Raw genomic sequence first — 14,198 nt, 5'->3', positions numbered from 1 at the left:
TAGGTAACCGAATATTCTGCAGAAAGTGTTCTCTTCCACTCCAGCTGTTCTACTTGTTATTCTCCCATACAAGAACTTGATCGAAATTCGACCTTCCTCAGAGATAGGAACCCCACCCGTAAACAACTGCTCAGCATGCGAGTTCAGGTTTGCCACTGGAAGAATCGTTTGGCCGATTTAGGGCGGTGGTTGATAAATTGCAGGGTGAGGTCCAGAAAGTGTTAATCTCAACTAGTACCTTAGCGTTGGAAGAAGATCTCCTTCATAACCTGGTGGCTAGTTCGGCATCAACTAATTTAGACCAGCGGACTTGATGGTTCTATTGAACTGCCTCTACTTTCGGTATATTGGCTAATCCACCATCAATTTGTTACAGGATGTATCTGAATTCTCAGTTGATCAATTAGAGCAGGTCGAGCGTGTATCCGGCTTAACTGTCCGCTTCTATCGTCATGCCGCACCTTTCGAAGGTATCTCACACTGTTTTGCTTAGTTTGCTGTACCTGCTAGCCCGCGGCTCCTTAAGTGATATATTGATCGAAGCTCTTCAGGGTCGAGGTAGTTTAACTGATTTGAGACGGTGTATATTCCAATAGGGGGAATTAGAATGGACACATTATTGGCGCTTCCTGGCGCCGAATGAGGGTTTGCTTCCCTACACAAAGGGTGTTCGCACCGCAATTGCCGCCCTACATATGACGGTTGCGGAACAGGAGATAGTCTCTACCATCTTAGGAGGCATGAGACAGGAGGACTGGACACGCGTAATTTTTGCCAGTAGACTCATCACCTGTCCTGAATTAAATCTGTTAGTGGGTTCAACTGAAGCCTTAAGATTTGCTGATGAACAGCGGTGTCCGGATGAGGGGGAGCGACTTTCAGGTCTTCCCTCACTTAACGAGTCTCGTCAAGCTTTATGTGGCGAGCGAACGTTGAGGCCGTGTTTTCGTTATGTATCCAAAGATTATTTCGAGCGGGAATGTCCTGTCGACCGCCTATCCCGACAGGGTGTCTGACGCCATCAGAAACAGGGGAGAGCAATCGGCGAAGAGCTCGAGCCAGTTACACCCGTACCGTTGCTGCTAAGGATTCTTCCGTCCACTTTCTTTGTACTAGTCTGAACAAAGAAACTGTTTGTGCATTGTTGGACTCCGGTAGCGCCGTTTCTCTTCTTGGTTGCAGCTGGTATTTAGAGTTTTGGAATATTTGTAAATTACCTCCCCTGCGCTCTCTTTCGCAGATATGTCGTACCGCCTATGGCCAAAAGTTACCTCCGCTTGCGGAAATAAAAGGGAAATTAATTATTTGTGGATTTCGAGGCCGGTGACGTGCTTTCACCCGTGAAGTTTGTTTCTTACGTTAATTGTTGCGTGTGATTTCGTACGTCAGACTGGCCTGGTGCTAGATTTCAGCCGTGACACATTTTTTTAAAAATTTTATCCTTACGAAAAATAGGGCTGTCTTCGTGCTGTTTTGCCGGTAGCATTAATTCTGTTCAGCTCCAGGATCCACGTTGGTCATCTGGCTGTCAATGACGCGAGGGAATTGCAAAGTGTTTTGCAAGAGTTTCCTGGTGTGTTGTCTGATAGACTCGGATTCAGTGTAAGATCCGGCTCAGTGATGACGTTCCAGTACGACAGGCTCCTTACCGCCTACCTCCACCAAGATGCGTGTCCTTCGCAAGAGAGTAAATCTTACGCTTTACCAATGTGTCATTCGACCATCTACTTCGCTCTATGTCTCCCCGATCTTTTGAATCTCATGTACATCTACATCATATTCCGCAAGCCACCTAATAATGTGTGGAGGAGGGTACTTCCGTACCACTATCTGATCCCTCCAACCCTATTCTACTCTCAAATAGTGGGTGGGAAGAATGATTGTCAGTAAGCCTCTGCATTGGCTCTGATTTCTCGAATTTTCTCCTCGTGGTCAATACGCGAGATGTACGTGGGGGAAGTTGTCTGATACTTTCTGAAAACACCTCTCTTGTAACGTCTGCCAGTGGAGTTTGTTTAGCTTCTTCATAACGCTCTCTCTCCAGCTAAATGATCCCGTGACGAAACGCGCCGCTCTTCTTTGCACCTTCTCTATCTCCTCTATCAGTCCTATCTGATCGAGACAATGATTATAGGCCAGCGTATTGTCAGACATCCCTTAGGAGGATTCCAAGGCGGCCACCGCCTTCTGTACTGACTGGAACCTGTATAAATTCAACAGGTTCGTTTGACCCGTCTACTCGTGCGGCTGTCCTATTTCGGTTATAGCACCGTGTGCCGGGAGATTTGAAGTTCCACTGTGTCTGTAACTATTTGGACGACGTAGTCATTTAGAGTCAGTAGTTCAGTCAACATCTTCAATACCTGCGTCAAGTTTCGATCAGTTTACAGAAGGCATGGTCTTACCGTTAAACCATCAAAGGTCCCCCTTAGCTAGGCACCAGGTTTCCTTTTTGGGACATTTAGTGTCCGGTGACGGGATCAGAGTCAACCAGAAACGCACGGTTAGTCTAAGGAATTTTCCCCCTCCGCTAAATAAGAAGGGTATTACTATAATCATCTTGATGTTGAAGCTATTTTATCTGTGTTTGCTTTAACAATAACATATGTTTTGAGTGAGCTCCGCCTTTAGCAAAACACTATTTTGGTCCCAGACATGTTTCACTGTAGTTTCAGCATCATCAGTGGTTTTTTTATTGTTATGGCTGTTATATGTAAGGAGTGTTGTTTACTGTTTAATACATACCAATATTAGTTTCTAAATCGTAATTACAGGTTTTTGAGGAGCACATAAAATTGTGTATTCATACCTTCTTACCACATGGTGTGGTTTTCCTCCTGTACTACGTTTTTGTAGTGTCTGTTTTTCATTATGGTTTGTCACGTGCAACCATATATCGGATAATCTATTGGCTACGTTATGTAGATGATGTCGTATGCCTACTAGATGAAACACCAAGTCACATCCAACAATTCCACAGTGATATGAACAAAGCCACCCAAAACTAAAATTCACCTTAGAAACAAAAAACAACAAAATGTTAAATTTCCTTGACCTCTTAATATACAGAGACAACAACGAACACCAGTTCTCCATATTCAGAAAAGTAACCACCACCAGCATGGCCATTCACAAACATTCCAATCATCCAACTACACACAAACTAGGAGGTTTCCAATATATGCTACACAGACTGAACAAAACTCCACCCACTGAAACCAACTATAATAATGGTTTACAGACAATCGAACAAATAGCTGTAGAGAATGGATATAACACAAAGTCTATAGATAAACTGAACCACAAAATTAAATCAAAATTAAAAAAGGCACCCAACACACAAAAGCCTTCCCACCAACTTACAAACACACAGAACACATAAACGAGCACACATGAACAAGAAACTCCCACGATAACAAACAAGTCGTTCACTCGGACCTACAACAACAAAGCAGTCCTCAGAATAGGCAACATGAGCAAAAAACAAGGGCTAAAAATAGTCTACAGGACAGACAACTCAACACATAGGAAACTAAGGACAACCAACAGAAGCACAGACAAACACAACACATCTGGTATTTACCAATAGACATGTCAGGACTGTAAATCAGTTTATATAAGACAGACAAGCAGAAACATTAATACCAGATACACAGAACACAGGAGAGCATTAAAAAGTAACAGCTGTCACTCCACATTTGCTGAACACCTTATGGACAATAAACATATCCCAACAGACTTCAACACTGACTTGAAAATTCTCAAATGCAGCAACAGCCTCCCACAAAAACTAATAATTGGAAAAAATTATCAAATACAAAAAGCCCTTAGTTGCAGGAAAGTAAGTAGTAAATGACTACATAGCTCTCTGCAATGGAACTCTGTTCTCTGCCCTCAAGGAATTAGTAGACAACACCAACCTATAGACCTCCCCCCCCCCCCCCCCCACACACACACACGCACACACAGACACGTTCATACATACACACACATAAAACTGAACCACAAAATTAAATCAAAATCTAAAAAGGCACCCAACACACAAAACCCTTCCAACCAACTTACAAAAACACAGAACACGTAAACGAGCACACACACATATCTTTACACACGCACATACACACATACATACTCTCTCTCTCTCTCTCTCTCTCTCTCTTTCTCTGAGAAATTCAAAACAACCGCCAATGATATTTTCAACTGTTCCACTGCCTGTCATCTTGTTTTCACACCTTCTACTGTTCCACTGTCCGTCATCTTGTTATCACAGCTGATAGACAGTGACAGTGACAGTGACAACTCGAAACACTGAACTTGGCAATGAAGAAGACGCCATAAAAAGAAAGCGTAAGTGAAACATAATGTAAATAGACACACACACACACACACACACACACACACACACACACACACACAAAACCTCTCACATAAATTATTAATCACAGCCATAGTCACAACAGTTTAGAAATCGTAATTTTTGCGTAAATGTTTTGCGTACATTAAGTTGTATATAGTTGCAGGTGACAAATGTAAAGGAAAACAGACACTGTGAAAACATAATACAAGAGGAAAACCACACCATGTGTAAGAAGGCATGAATACAGAATTTTATGTGCTCCTCAAAAACCTGTAATTACGTTTGTATGTATTTAAACAGTAAAGAACATTCCTTATGCTTAGCAGGTGTAACAACAAAAAAATCTACTGATGATGCTGCAACTGCAGTGATACATGTCTGGGACAAAAACAAAATACTGTTTTGCTAAAGGCGGACACCACTCGAAACATAGGGTATTACCACGTTTGTTGGCATGACAATTAAGTTTGCTCAGATTGCTGTTCCCTTTAACAACTTGAGTAGTTGAGTAGAAAGGGGCAAGATTTTATGGGGGAGGGAGCGGGGGGGGGGGGGGGGGCGAGCCAGCAGGAAGCCTTCGGCGCTATGAAAATTGTCTTCACTAACCCTACGGTCTTCGCCATTCCCGACATTGAGAAAAGGTTTATTGCCCAAACAGACGCCTCCAATGCCAGTGTGGTCGAGGTGTTGCTTCAGGAAGATAGAGGAGAGAGACGCTCCCTTGCTTATATCTCTAGAATGTTGGCCGCCCCCAACTTAAATACTCTATTTATGTGTGCGAGGCATTGGCTGTGTTATTCGCTCACGAAAATTTAATTTTTGCCTGTGGCACCGAGAGTTCGATCTCGAGACAGACAACCAAGCCGTTATTTGGGTTCTTTCTCGGCCTAGAGAGATAGGAAGAATTGCTAGGTGGGCTGTACGTGTCTCCGTCTTCTGTTTGCAAGTGTGGCACATCAGAGGGTCTGACAACTCAATTGCTGATGCACTTAGTCGGATGTTTGAGGAAGATAATGAGCCAGTTCCGCGGCCTTATTTCCAGGCAGAATTCTTGTGGGCAGCATTCTTCCTAGGGTTCCCCAGCTTTTTGGCAATTTGGAGGGTAAGCAAGATCAAGACTCCGCCCTGGACCCCTATTCTTAGGCAGCTCTTGGCTGGTATTTCGGTTCCAGCGTACAACTTGGGAAAGGGCATCCTTTTCTGGGAAGTGGATAGGCCCTTGTAGCCCAAAAATTTGTTTGTCTGTCGAGCTCGTTCCGTCCATTTTTATCACGTTTATGGTTCTCTGGCCGGCAGGCCACATAAGCATCCACGAAACTATTGCGAAGACTGTGGGCCATGTCACCTGACCCACTCTTTCCAGGGAATTTCGCCGTCTAGTGGGGAAGTGTGAACTTTGTAAAATGGCCAAACTAACCCAAATTCACGCCAAGGCCTAATTTGTTGAGAATGAGAACAGTACCCCATGGAAAAGCTGTTTATTCATTACCCTTTGCTGAGGCCGGGAAACGCAACATTCTGGTTGTCATGGAAGCCCTTTTTCTTTGGCTTCTTCCTACCTGTGACTATCTACCATATGACTAGGATATTCTCTTTTTTTGGCCCTCCTAGGGCGTTAGTGAGTGATAACGCGCCTGCTTTTGTTTCCAGGGATTTTAAGCGGTTTTGTTTGGCAGTGGCATCACGCATATCACCACCACTCCCTACTAACCGCAGCTTTCCTTTAAGGAAAGGGGAAATATAAACTTTAAGGCTGCCCTTAAAATTTATCGTGCTAGATCCCAGACCAAGAGGGATAGATCAACCTTGTTTTCAACTCCGCTCAGCATAAAGCCTCTGAGGCAGCCTCAACCACTTTGATGCTTGTCTACCCTCTTAACTCTCCTGTGTCGGACCTTTGGAGCGTCAATAATCTTTTGGCCGAAACTATGGATTCGTATGTCATTAGGCAGAACTGGGGTCGGGCTCGGAGAAATACTGAACTAGTCAATAATCAGTGGAAGAATCATTTATAATAAGGGGAGGAGACTTTTTCAGGTTTAGCCAGGAGACAGGATCTTCATCTGAAATTTTAATGCTGTGGTGGGTTCGGCAGAGGGTGACTCTAATAAGCTCACCCCACGATTTCTAGGCCCTAGTACTGTTCTGAGGGTTTTGAATCCGGTAAACCTTCTGGTTCGTCACCCCCGAAGTGGGAATACTTTGAGGGCCCGTATCAGCCAAGTCAAGAGCGCTAATTGACTTCACCTATTGGGCGCCCGCAGACGTGTGATTGTCTTTAGTGGTGGAGGTTGAGCCGTCTTGGCTCGTTCTATGCTTTTATATCCTTGACTACTGGCGTGGTCCGCTTCTGTCCAGATGCTTCGGCAGCCTTTTAGTTGAGTTTTTGGTTGCAGTTCCTTGGAGTAGCTTGTAGACCATATCGGCAAGCAGTCTGTCGCAGTCAAGTCGAGAGAAAGATAAGAGGCACATGTGGCGTAGTGTGGACTGTTCAGTGAGCTTACTGCCGCACGATTGTCTAAGAGGCCGACTGTCGCTACAGTTGTGTTGGTCGGCAATAAATGGGACTAGCGTCGAAGCAGCCGATTTACACTGAATTAAGTAAGCATGGTTGCTGCTGTGGGTGTTGGAGTACTGTTCATTTCCTAGTGCCTTCTGTTCTGTCCTTTGGGGGTAAGGAACTCGTTGCTTGATTTACGCATGGGCTCCCATGTTTAAGTGTCTCCTGCTACGCTGGATTGCTTGTGGTTCTATATCACTCTATTTGAAGAGTCGAATTTACCCTTTCGTCCTCTGTTTGAAATTGAGTGTCAAATTTGTGCGTTTAAAATTTCTTTTAATTACAACTTGTTCAATGTCTGTTTATTTTTCAGTTGCGTCTGCAATTAATTGTCATATGTTCTAAGCCGCCACGTGTGTTAGTGACCATTAAGTTGAAACTGAGTCTTGTTTGTACTGGAAGTTGTTGCTTGCCTGACTGATGTAGCGACATAAAATTTCCTATGGCTGTGGTAAGCAAACGGTAGAGGCCCAGGGAATCTTGGCCCATTTGTGCAATTGAGTTCCATAACTCTGGTGAGAATTTGCCCTTTTCAGGAAAATTAATATCTATTGTTTCAAATATAATTACTATTGTAGTTGTTTGAGTGTTAGCCCTGTTTGTCTGTTACGTTTTAAACCACTTAGGATAAGTGTATGAGGGCCATGTGATTTTCTGGTTATTACATTAACTTGTTACATGTTATTGTAAAATTAACTGTTTAATCCTTTTAGTAATTCTTACTGTAAAATCGTTGTTGTTACTTATAACGCTTGGTTGGATACACGCTCACATTAAGCTTCTCGCATTGATCGGGGCGTTTTCATATGTTCTGTGATTCTTATGCATGAATTATATATTTGCTTGCTTTTTCTCGCCTCTCCGAGCCGTTCGTAGGCTGTCAAAAAATGGTTCAAATGGCTCTGAGCACTATGGGACTCAACTGCTGTGGTTATCAGTCCCCTAGAACTTAGAACTACTTAAACCTAACTAACCTAAGGACATCACACACATCCATGCCCGAGGCAGGATTCGAACCTGCGACCGTAGCAGTCGCACGGTTCCGGACTGCGCGCCTAGAACCGCGAGACCACCGCGGCCGGCCGTAGGCTGTCCTCGTCGGCTGTGTACGTGCACGCGAGCGGCGCGCCGCTTCCCGTCCACCGTAGCCTCTCAGACGTTACGGCCTTCTGGCTTGCTACGGCACCCCTCACAAGCTAAGTTTCTATCTCGCAGCAATATAGCGTCAATTTACCCAGTAATGCCCTTTATTCTAAACCATCTTAATCAGACGTGGCCTACCGTACCTACCCCTTCCACGGTTTCCCTGTCTGAAGGTTGATTTTTAACATAATAACTTTAATATTGATGTAATGTTCAATTGTTAAATGGTATTTTATTATTTGTCCACATCAGTATCTTGAATATGCCCAAGAGCCTTCCGACATTGAACAAATTTTTTCATAATCAGGCGATTAAACTTTGGCCTGTGTTATAAAAATTATTATACACTCCTGGAAATGGAAAAAAGAACACATTGACACCGGTGTGTCAGACCCACCATACTTGCTCCGGACACTGCGAGAGGGCTGTACAAGCAATGATCACACGCACGGCACAGCGGACACACCAGGAACCGCGGTGTTGGCCGTCGAATGGCGCTAGCTGCGCAGCATTTGTGCACCGCCGCCGTCAGTGTCAGCCAGTTTGCCGTGGCATAAGGAGCTCCATCGCAGTCTTTAAAACTGGTAGCATGCCGCGACAGCGTGGACGTGAACCGTATGTGCAGTTGACGGACTTTGAGCGGGGGCGTATAGTGGGCATGCGGGAGGCCGGGTGGACGTACCGCCGAATTGCTCAACACGTTGGGCGTAAGGTCTCCACAGTACATCGATGTTGTCGCCAGTGGTCGGCGGAAGGTGCACGTGCCCGTCGACCTGGGACCGGACCGCAGCGACGAACGGATGCACACCAAGACCGTAGGATCCTACGCAGTGCCCTAGGGGACCGCACCGCCACTTCCCAGCAAATTAGGGACACTGTTGCTCCTGGGGTATCGGCGAGGACCATTCGCAACCGTCTCCATGAAGCTGGGCTACGGTCCCGCACACCGTTAGGCAGTCTTCCGCTCACGCCCCAACATCGTGCAGCCCGCCTCCAGTGGTGTCGCGACAGGCGTGAATGGAGGGACGAATGGAGACGTGTCGTCTTCAGCGATGAGAGTCGCTTCTACCTTGGTGCCAATGATGGTCGTATGCGTGTTTGGCGCCGTGCAGGTGAGTGCCACAATCAGGACTGCATACGACCTAGGCACACAGGGCCAACACCCGGCATCATGGTGTGGGGAGCGATCTCCTACACTGGCCGTACACCTCTGGTGATCGTCGAGGGGACACTGAATAGTGCACGGTACATCCAAACCGTCATCGAACCCATCGTTCTACCATTCCTAGACCGGCAAGGGAACTTGCTGTTCCAACAGGACAATGCACGTCCGCATGTATCCCGTGCCACCCAACGTGCTCTACAAGGTGTAAGTCAACTACCCTGGCCAGCAAGATCTCCGGATCTGTCCCCCATTGAGCATGTTTGGGACTGGATGAAGCGTCGTCTCAAGTGGTCTGCACGTCCAGCACGAACGCTGGTCCAACTGAGGCGCCAGGTGGAAATGGCATGGCAAGCCGTTCCACAGGACTACATCCAGCATCTCTACGATCGTCTCCATGGGAGAATAGCAGCCTGCATTGCTGCAAAAGGTGGATATACACTGTACTAGTGCCGACATTGTGCATGCTCTGTTGCCTGTGTCTATGTGCCTGTGGTTGTGTCAGTGTGATCATGTGATGTATCTGACCCCAGGAATGTGTCAATAAAGTTTCCCCTTCCTGGGACAATGAATTCACGGTGTTCTTATTTCAATTTCCAGGAGTGTATTATTTATTTATGTTGAACCTATTTGTGTTTTGTTTACCTGTAAATCTGAATTGAAGAGTTTCCATTTTTAACGTACCTTTGAACAAAGCTCTGTACTTATGGTAATAAGATGGAGATAGAGAATTCAGAACAGCCGGCTGGAGTGACCGTGCGGTTCTAGGCGCTACAGTCTGGAGCCGAGCGACCGCTCCGGTCGCAGGTTCGAATTCTGCCTCGGGCATGGATGTGTGTGATGTCCTTAGGTTAGTTAGTTTTAGTTAGTTCCATGTCCTAGGCGACTGAGGACCTCAGAGTTAAGTCACATAGTGCTCAGAGCCATTTGAACCATTTGTACCAATTCAGAAGAAATGTGTATTTTTTTCAGGCAGCTGAATTACGAGATTCATCTGTGCAATAATAAATTATTGGACTCTTGTGAACTAAAAAATGACTTCTGATAAATGACCTGCACTTTCCCATGCCCTTTTAGTTATTCATTTATCCTGGGGCGTTCACTGACATTTCAGATTTCTTCGTTTAAAACTACTGTCTTCTAGAGTTTACTTTATTCTTAATACAGTAATGTAAAAATTTTAAATTCCATGTCATATTACACTTCAATATCTATTTTCATTCATTGGCTTGATTTCACATCTGAGCAATTTGAGATGGACCACAAGAATGGCGTTGAGAAACTCTATTTCATGCCTGATGAACTACGAGGGGCGGTCCAAAAGTTTCTAGCCCGATCTAGCCCGAAATAGTTACCGTACTGTCTCGCACAAACAACACCACCCACTTTTATGGTGACACTTTGTGGGTGTGCAAGTCAAGCTCTAGCTTCCTTGGTTTTGCTGCTAGGAAGCGTTGTACACCGTAGTGTAAACAAAATGGCGAATACCGAGAGACTAAAGAACTGTGCTGCGATAGAATATCTTCATTTGATGGGAATGACGCTCTAGGAAATTGGAGAGGACATGCGGAATACACTTAAGGACAGTGCTCTGTCTTATGCAACAGTGAGAAACTGTGTGTCCGAGTTCAGACATGGAAAAAATGAGTGTGTAAGATGCACCAAGAAGTGGAAGGCGTGTCACTGTTGCCACTGATGAAACAGTGACTGCAATTCAAGATACGATTTTGTAGGATCTTTGAACAAGGTTGCAGCACATTGAAACCACATTCGGAATATCCCATGGGCGTGCTCACGACTTTGTTGTGGATATTTTGGGAATGTGGAAAGTTTCATCTGGGTGGGTCCCAAAAACTTGAATGCAGATCAAAGACGGAAGCGTGTGCAATGTTGTGAAGAAATCGTCCGCCAATTTCTAAGCGGATGAGGACCTTTCTTGCAAGGTATGTGACAACGGAAGAAACATGAGTTCACCACTTTGATTCTGAAACAAAACGGGAGTAACAACAATCGAAACATTCTTCATTCTCTACCACAAAAAATCACGGGTTCAAAAATCAGCCGGTAAGACGATGGCATCGGCATTCTGGGATGCAGAAGGATTAAGTATGGTGGATTACTTGCAAAAAGTATTGCACCCTCCTGCGTTGTATGAGGGAAGAGATAAAGAAAAAAAGGCGCGGAAAATTGGCCCGAAGAGTTCTTTTGCATCAGGGCAGTCCACCGGCGCACGAAGCCCTCGCAACACTGGAAACTCTGATTGAGTGCGGGTTCGAATTGTTACGTCATCTGCCATTCTCCATATATGACTCCATCAGACTTTTTTCTTTTCCCAAACCTAAAAAAGTCCTCAAAGGACGACGATTTGACAATGATAATGCAGTGATTGATGCTGTGGACGCTTGGTTGGACTCGAAATCGAAGACCTTTTATTGGAAACGTTTGCAGAAATCTGACCGTGCCCGCCAGTATATTACTCTACACGGCTATTATATTGAAAAATAAATTGATATTCTGTCATTCTTTATTTGTTGGGCTACAAACTTTTTTGACCCGCACCCCTCCCCCCTGATATTATTCTGAAGAATATGAGAAATTATTTAACAATTTCCAAGGACTATTCTTCCAGTTCTTGAACTGGTCCTGTTGTAAAGCTGTGTGATTCCGGCAAAGAGAAAGAAATGGATATTGCTTGGGACCTACGAGAAAATTAATAGGACAAGGGCATTAAGATAAAAAGAAAGTTCGTTCTGCTTAAGCACTTTTTAATCATAGTGTTTCACCTGCAGTTAATTACGTAAGTGAACAACAGATGCTTTACGATGCTGCTGCGCCAACTGCATATCTTAAACATAATTTTCCTATGGTTGAAGTTAATGACCTGGGGGAAGAGAAAAACTGAATTTTGGAAAGTGCTTGAAGGCAAACACGATGCTCTGCAGTTCCTAATGAATGTTATTACACTGTTTGAAAACTTGAAAAAGAGGCACTTGGAAAATAGTAGTAGTCTAGTTCTGGCAACAATCACAGTAATTAATAATTAGAATTAACTACTGAATAAAAAAGGTTTCCACTGCGTTTTATTGCTCAGGCTTTCACAAGCTGCCCTGGAAAAACTTTCCGGAGTGGTTCGAGTTACAGTTATATTCAGTTTTAAGACAAGTCTACAACGTATTGCTGGGTCACTGTATTATCTCCCCAGTTGCCGAGGCAGTTATCAGACAGAAAATGGTTCTTCTTCAATGACTACCTGGAACACAGGACACTTGTTATGAGTGACAAAAAACGACGATGCAACCATGCATATAAGTGCAAGTCGAGAAAACCGTCGTAGGTGAGATTTCACATAAGGAAGAACAGTCTCTGAATTATGTAGCTGCGAAAACTGTGAAACATGTTATGCAGAAATACGTGACATGTAATGTGTATTGTGTACTGCTTTCAGTAACTGAACAGTCTGAATGAGAAAAAGTTCCTAGATTAATCGAACTCAAAATTACAGTACCGACAACGGCTTTAAAGGTATATCGGAAGCAGCGTTAAACATCATTCATGAGAAACAGATCTTGGAACCGAAGTTATCACTTCAAGTACTTGAGGGAGATGTTTGTAAAGCAGCCAAGAAACTCCGTCATAGTATTCCGTCTTGTCACACCGTCACGGAGATAATTGTACATATATTTATGGAAGAGAACGTTTATTTATTTGAGGAAATATATCCGCGAGGACGAGATAGACGCCATTGCGAAATGGGGCAGCAAAAGTAAAGGCATGAGAAATGCGGTAAGATTACTTGAAGAGGCAGGTACGTGGCAGATAACTTATTTCCTGTATTTGTGGATGATTATTTTACGTAAACGTAAAAAGAGTTATAATCTGCAAAACACATAGAAACAATAAAGACGTTAACATGTAAGTAGAAGTATGCTTTTGTGTTTTAAGTATGATCTGCAGTTCCCAAAATCTTCCTCAGACAAATGAAATGGGCACAATATATTATGCTGTTACAGCTACAGCATATATTATTTATCAAATACGTAAGTGCGAGGAAGTTTTACTCGTATTAAGAGGAAAATAAAATGCCACGATTTCAGAAACAGGATTACGAAAGTCATCATTTTATTCACTTTATATTCGCAGTAGAAACCAAGAAACAAAACAGCTGTAATTAATTGTTTACTTTATGCACTGCGATATCATATGCATGTACAATCGTGTAAACTTCTTCATAAATGAGAATTTCACAGTTGTGTCTAGAGAGCTGCCGTAGCCGTTTGGGTCAAAATGGCGACCGTCGCCGAGTTGGAGGTACTTTATTCATTCAGCTCAAGCTGGTCGCTGTGCTACACTCTCGTTAATGCAGTGGACGCAGGTTCAGACATTTGTGCCGTGTATGACGTGTGTACCATCGAAGAATCACCTTAGAAAATGATTTTCTTGTTTCAAGGGATATAGTTTTGACGTGAATTTATTCTCATTTCAGGGAAACAACGGGTTTTAATGGACGATGCCTTATGGTTATCACTGTGATCCATATTATTGTACCCAACAACTGCTAAATGGCGTGACTGCGACAATTTCACTTTCATGTGAAATGTGCATTCAATGAGCAAGTTTCGGGAGTTGGATGTAGGTGTACTATAGTCTCAAATCCAAAGCAACTGAAATGAACATGGTGGCCAGATCTCCATTTTGCTTGAACATCAGTCAGCCACCCAATATATAGCTGATAAGGTATGATGTCTTCATGTCGATTGCATAGAAAGATATTAACGGGTGAACCCTATTGCAAAACATCTCCTCAAGCAACGAGTAGTATGCGAACGCAAGAGATAACAGTGTACTTTTCATCTAGAGACACAAAAAGGTTGTTGTATAGAACAGGGACAGCTTTTGAGACATCTTTCGATAATATAAACGATGAAGGTGAAAGCATCATTTGACGCATTACTGATCTGGAAAGGAATAGCTGTCCA

Source organism: Schistocerca gregaria, chromosome 3 (assembly GCF_023897955.1).
Source record: "Schistocerca gregaria isolate iqSchGreg1 chromosome 3, iqSchGreg1.2, whole genome shotgun sequence".
NCBI classification, from domain to species: Eukaryota; Metazoa; Arthropoda; class Insecta; order Orthoptera; family Acrididae; genus Schistocerca; species Schistocerca gregaria.
Note: the sequence above shows the minus strand (reverse complement) of the source record.